This window comes from Gallinula chloropus, assembly GCF_964237585.1.
Source record: "Gallinula chloropus genome assembly, chromosome: 24".
Taxonomy (NCBI): domain Eukaryota; kingdom Metazoa; phylum Chordata; class Aves; order Gruiformes; family Rallidae; genus Gallinula; species Gallinula chloropus.
This window is the reverse complement of record NC_140109.1, coordinates 8,587,722-8,594,287: the sequence shown is the minus strand read 5'-3', so window position 1 is coordinate 8,594,287 and position 6,566 is coordinate 8,587,722.

The window sequence follows — 6,566 nt, the reverse complement described above, 5'->3', positions numbered from 1 at the left end:
ATGTTTGCCGGAGAGTGCTTCTCGGGCCGCGAACTGCAACCTTGCAGGATTCTCCCAGGTTCCCGGCCCAACGAAAGCCCCCAGACCCAAATGGAGAGGGGCTGCTTGGGGGCCCCCTGGGGGCCCTTCAGGCCAGCTAGGTCTTTGGGTCCTGGCTCCTTCGCTTTGGGAGCTGTTGCTGCAGTTGGGCATGTTGGGCGGAGAGTGCTTCTCGGGCCGCGAACTGCAACCTTGCAGGAATCTCCCAGGTTCCCGGCCCAACGAAAGCCCCCAGACCCAAATGGAGAGGGGCTGCTTGGGGGCCCCCTGGGGGCCCTTCAGGCCAGCTAGGTCTTTGGGTCCTGGCTCCTTCGGTTTGGGAGCTGTTGCTGCAGTTGGGCATGTTGGCCGGAGAGTGCTTCTCGGGCCGCGAACTGCAACCTTGCAGGAATCTCCCAGGTTCCCGGCCCAACAAAAGCCCCCAGACCCAAATGGAGAGGGGCTGCTTGGGGGCCCCCTGGGGGCCCTTCAGGCCAGCTAGGTCTTTGGGTCCTGGCTCCTTCGCTTTGGGAGCTGTTGCTGCAGTTGGGCATGTTGGCCGGAGAGTGCTTCTCGGGCCGCGAACTGCAACCTAGCAGGTATCTCCCAGGTTCCCCGCCCAACGAAAGCCCCCAGACCCAAATTGAGAGGGGCTGCTTGGGGACCCCCTGGGGGCCCTTCAGGCCAGCTAGGTCTTTGGGTCCTGGCTCCTTCGCTTTGGGAGCTGTTGCTGCAGTTGGGCATGTTGGCCGGAGAGTGCTTCTCGGGCCGCGAACTGCAACCTTGCAGGTACCTCTCAGGTATACATGCCCAACGAAAGCCCCCAGACCCAAATGGAGAGGAGCTCCTTGGGGGCCCCCTGGGGGCCCTTCAGGCCAGCTAGGTCTTTGGGTCCTGGCTCCTTCGCTTTGGGAGCTGTTGCTGCAGTTGGGCATGTTGGCCGGAGAGTGCTTCTCGGGCCTCGAACTGCAACCTTTAAGGAATCTCCCAGGTTCCCGGCCCAACAAAAGCCCCCAGACCCAAATTGAGAGGGGCTGCTTGGGGGCCCCCTGGGGGCCCTTCAGGCCAGCTAGGTCTTTGGGTCCTGGCTCCTTCGCTTTGGGAGCTGTTGCTGCAGTTGGGCATGTTGGCCGGAGAGTGCTTCTCGGGCCGCGAACTGCAACCTTGCAGGAATCTCCCAGGTTCCCGGCCCAACGAAAGCCCCCAGACCCAAATGGAGAGGGGCTGCTTGGGGGCCCCCTGGGGGCCCTTCAGGCCAGCTATGTCTTTGGGTCCTGGCTCCTTCGCTTTGGGAGCTGTTGCTGCAGTTGGGCATGTTGGCCGGAGAGTGCTTCTCGGGCCGCGAACTGCAACCTTGCAGGTATCTCCCAGGTTCCCCGCCCAACGAAAGCCCCCAGAACCAAATGGAGAGGGGCTGCTTGGGGACCCCCTGGGGGCCCTTCAGGCCAGCTAGGTCTTTGTGTCCTGGCTCCTTCGCTTTGGCAGCTGTTGCTGCAGTTGGGCATGTTGGCCGGAGAGTGCTTCTCGGGCCGCGAACCGTAACCTTGCAGGTACCGCTCAGGTATACATGCCCAACGAAAGCCCCCAGACCCAAATGGAGAGGAGCTCCTTGGGGGCCCCCTGGGGGCCCTTCAGGCCAGCTAGGTCTTTGGGTCCTGGCTCATTCGCTTTGGGAGCCGTTGCTGCAGTTGGGCATGTTGGCCGGAGAGTGCTTCTCGGGCCGCGAACTGTAACCTTGCAGGTACCTCTCAGGTATACATGCCCAACGAAAGCCCCCAGACCCAAATGGAGAGGAGCTCCTTGGGGGCCCCCTGGGGGCACTTCAGGCCAGCTAGGTCTTTGGGTCCTGGCTCATTCGCTTTGGGAGCCGTTGCTGCAGTTGGGCATGTTGGCCGGAGAGTGCTTCTCGGGCCTCGAACTGCAACCTTGCAGGAATCTCCCAGGTTCCATGCCCAACGAAAGCCCCCACACCCAAATTGAGAGGGGCTGCTTGGGGGCCCCCTGGGGGCCCTTCAGGCCAGCTAGGTCTTTGGGTCCTGGCTCCTTCGCTTTGGGAGCTGTTGCTGCAGTTGGGCATGTTGGCCGGAGAGTGCTTCTCGGGCCGCGAACTGCAACCTTGCAGGATTCTCCCAGGTTCCCGGCCCAACGAAAGCCCCTAGACCCAAATGGAGAGGGGCTGCTTGGGGGCCCCCTGGGGGCCCTTCAGGCCAGCTAGGTCTTTGGGTCCTGGCTCCTTCGGTTTGGGAGCTGTTGCTGCAGTTGGGCATGTTGGCCGGAGAGTGCTTCTCGGGCCGCGAACTGCAACCTTGCAGGTACCTCCCAGGTTCCATGCCCAACGAAAGCCCCCAGACCCAAATGGAGAGGGGCTGCTTGGGGCCCCCCTGGGGGCCCTTCAGGCCAGCTAGGTCTTTGGGTCCTGGCTCCTTCGCTTTGGGAGCTGTTGCTGCAGTTGGGCATGTTGGCCGGAGAGTGCTTCTCGGGCCGCGAACTGCAACCTTGCAGGAATCTCCCAGGTTCCCGGCCCAACGAAAGCCCCCAGACCCAAATGGAGAGGGGCTGCTTGGGGCCCCCCTGGGGGCCCTTCAGGCCAGCTAGGTCTTTGGGTCCTGGCTCCTTCGCTTTGGGAGCTGTTGCTGCAGTTGGGCATGTTGGCCGGAGAGTGCTTCTTGGGCCGCGAACTGCAACCTTGCAGGAACCTCCCAGGTTCCCGGCCCAACGAAAACCCCCAGACCCAAATGGAGAGGGGCTGCTTGGGGGCCCCCTGGGGGCCCTTCAGGCCAGCTAGGTCTTTGGGTCCTGGCTCCTTCGCTTTGGGAGCTGTTGCTGCAGTTGGGCATGTTGGCCGGAGAGTGCTTCTCGGGCCGCGAACTGTAACTTGCAGGTACCTCTCAGGTATACATGCACAACGAAAGCCCCCAGACCCAAATGGAGAGGGGCTGCTTGGGGGCCCCCTGGGGGCCCTTCAGGCCAGCTAGGTCTTTGGGTCCTGGCTCCTTCGCTTTGGGAGCTGTTGCTGGATATTGGGCATGTTGGCCGGAGAGTGCTTCTCGGGCCGCAAACTGCAACCTTGCAGGTACCTCCCAGGTATACATGCCCAACGAAAGCCCCCAGACCCAAATTGAGAGGGGCTGCTTGGGGGCCCCCTGGGGGCACTTCAGGCCAGCTAGGTCTTTGTGTCCTGGCTCATTCGGTTTGGGAGCTGTTGCTGCAGTTGGGCATGTTGGCCGGAGAGTGCTTCTCGGGCCTCGAACTGCAACCTTGCAGGAATCTCCCAGGTTCCCGGCCCAACAAAAGGCCCCAGACCCAAATGGAGAGGGGCTGCTTGGGGCCCCCCTGGGGGCCCTTCAGGCCAGCTAGGTCTTTGGGTCCTGGCTCCTTCGCTTTGGGAGCTGTTGCTTCAGTTGGGCATGCTGGCCGGAGAGTGCTTCTCCGGCCGCGAACTGCAACCTTGCAGGTACCTCCCAGGTTCCCGGCCCAACTAAAGCCCCAGACCCAAATGGAGAGGAGCTCCTTGGGGGCCCCCTGGGGGCCCTTCAGGCCAGCTAGGTCTTTGGGTCCTGGCTCCTTCGGTTTGGGAGCTGTTGCTGCAGTTGGGCATGTTGGCCGGAGAGTGCTTCTCGGGCCGCGAACTGCAACCTTGCAGGATTCTCCCAGGTTCCCGGCCCAACGAAAGCCCCCAGACCCAAATTGAGAGGGGCTGCTTGGGGGCCCCCTGGGGGCCCTTCAGGCCAGCTAGGTCTTTGTGTCCTGGCTCCTTCGGTTTGGGAGCTGTTGCTGCAGTTGGGCATGTTGGCGGGAGAGTGCTTCTCGGGCCGCGAACTGCAACCTTGCAGGATTCTCCCAGGTTCCCGGCCCAACGAAAGCCCCCAGACCCAAATGGAGAGGGGCTGCTTGGGGGCCCCCTGGGGGCCCTTCAGGCCAGCTAGGTCTTTGGGTCCTGGCTCCTTCGCTTTGGGAGCTGTTGCTGCAGTTGGGCATGTTGGCCGGAGAGTGCTTCTCGGGCCGCGAACTGCAACCTTGCAGGATTCTCCCAGGTTCCCGGCCCAACGAAAGCCCCCAGACCCAAATTGAGAGGGGCTGCTTGGGGGCCCCCTGGGGGCCCTTCAGGCCAGCTAGGTCTTTGTGTCCTGGCTCCTTCGGTTTGGGAGCTGTTGCTGCAGTTGGGCATGTTGGCGGGAGAGTGCTTCTCGGGCCGCGAACTGCAACCTTGCAGGATTCTCCCAGGTTCCCGGCCCAACGAAAGCCCCCAGACCCAAATGGAGAGGGGCTGCTTGGGGGCCCCCTGGGGGCACTTCAGGCCAGCTAGGTCTTTGGGTCCTGGCTCCTTCGGTTTGGGAGCTGTTGCTGCAGTTGGGCATGTTGGCCGGAGAGTGCTTCTCGGGCCGCGAACTGCAACCTTGCAGGTACCTCTCAGATATCCATGCCCAACGAAAGCCCCTAGACCCAAATTGAGAGGGGCTGCTTGGTGGCCCCCTGGGGGCCCTTCAGGCCAGCTAGGGTCTTTGTGTCCTGGCTCCTTCGCTTTGGGAGCTGTTGCTGCAGTTGGGCATGTTGGCCGGAGAGTGCTTCTCGGGCCGCGAACTGCAACCTTGCAGGATTCTCCCAGGTTCCCGGCCCAACGAAAGCCCCCAGACCCAAATGGAGAGGGGCTGCTTGGGGGCCCCCTGGGGGCCCTTCAGGCCAGCTAGGTCTTTGTGTCCTGGCTCCTTCGGTTTGGGAGCTGTTGCTGCAGTTGGGCATGTTGGCGGGAGAGTGCTTCTCGGGCCGCGAACTGCAACCTTGCAGGTACCTCTCAGATATCCATGCCCAACGAAAGCCCCTAGACCCAAATTGAGAGGGGCTGCTTGGTGGCCCCCTGGGGGCCATTCAGGCCAGCTAGGGTCTTTGTGTCCTGGCTCCTTCGCTTTGGGAGCTGTTGCTGCAGTTGGGCATGTTGGCCGGAGAGTGCTTCTCGGGCCGCGAACTGCAACCTTGCAGGATTCTCCCAGGTTCCCGGCCCAACGAAAGCCCCCAGACCCAAATTGAGAGGGGCTGCTTGGGGGCCCCAAGGGGGCCCTTCAGGCCAGCTAGGTCTTTGTGTCCTGGCTCCTTCGGTTTGGGAGCTGTTGCTGCAGTTGGGCATGTTGGCGGGAGAGTGCTTCTCGGGCCGCGAACTGCAACCTTGCAGGATTCTCCCAGGTTCCCGGCCCAACGAAAGCCCCCAGACCCAAATGGAGAGGGGCTGCTTGGGGGCCCCCTGGGGGCCCTTCAGGCCAGCTAGGTCTTTGGGTCCTGGCTCCTTCGCTTTGGGAGCTGTTGCTGCAGTTGGGCATGTTGGCTGGAGAGTGCTTCTCGGGCCGCGAACTGCAACCTTGCAGGATTCTCCCAGGTTCCCGGCCCAACGAAAGCCCCCAGACCCAAATTGAGAGGGGCTGCTTGGGGGCCCCCTGGGGGCACTTCAGGCCAGCTAGGTCTTTGGGTCCTGGCTCCTTCGGTTTGGGAGCTGTTGCTTCAGTTGGGCATGCTGGCCGGAGAGTGCTTCTCCGGCCGCGAACTGCAACCTTGCTGGTACCTCCCAGGTTCCCGGCCCAACTAAAGCCCCCAGACCCAAATGGAGAGGAGCTCCTTGGGGGCCCCCTGGGGGCCCTTCAGGCCAGCTAGGTCTTTGGGTCCTGGCTCCTTCGGTTTGGGAGCTGTTGCTGCAGTTGGGCATGTTGGCCGGAGAGTGCTTCTCGGGCCGCGAACTGCAACCTTGCAGGATTCTCCCAGGTTCCCGGCCCAACGAAAGCCCCCAGACCCAAATGGAGAGGGGCTGCTTGGGGACCCCCTGGGGGCCCTTCAGGCCAGCTAGGTCTTTGTGTCCTGGGTCATTCGGTTTGGGAGCTGTTGCTGCAGTTGGGCATGTTGGCGGGAGAGTGCTTCTCGGGCCGCGAACTGCAACCTTGCAGGATTCTCCCAGGTTCCCGGCCCAACGAAAGCCCCCAGACCCAAATGGAGAGGGGCTGCTTGGTGGCCCCCTGGGGGCCCTTCAGGCCAGCTAGGTCTTTGGGTCCTGGCTCCTTCGCTTTGGGAGCTGTTGCTGCAGTTGGGCATGTTGGCCGGAGAGTGCTTCTCGGGCCGCGAACTGCAACCTTGCAGGATTCTCCCAGGTTCCCGGCCCAACGAAAGCCCCCAGACCCAAATGGAGAGGGGCTGCTTGGGGGCCCCCTGGGGGCCCTTCAGGCCAGCTAGGTCTTTGTGTCCTGGCTCCTTCGGTTTGGGAGCTGTTGCTGCAGTTGGGCATGTTGGCGGGAGAGTGCTTCTCGGGCCGCGAACTGCAACCTTGCAGGATTCTCCCAGGTTCCCGGCCCAACGAAAGCCCCCAGACCCAAATGGAGAGGGGCTGCTTGGGGGCCCCCTGGGGGCCCTTCAGGCCAGCTAGGTCTTTGGGTCCTGGCTCCTTCGCTTTGGGAGCTGTTGCTGCAGTTGGGCATGTTGGCCGGAGAGTGCTTCTCGGGCCGCGAACTGCAACCTTGCAGGATTCTCCCAGGTTCCCGGCCCAACGAAAGCCCCCAGACCCAAATTGAGAG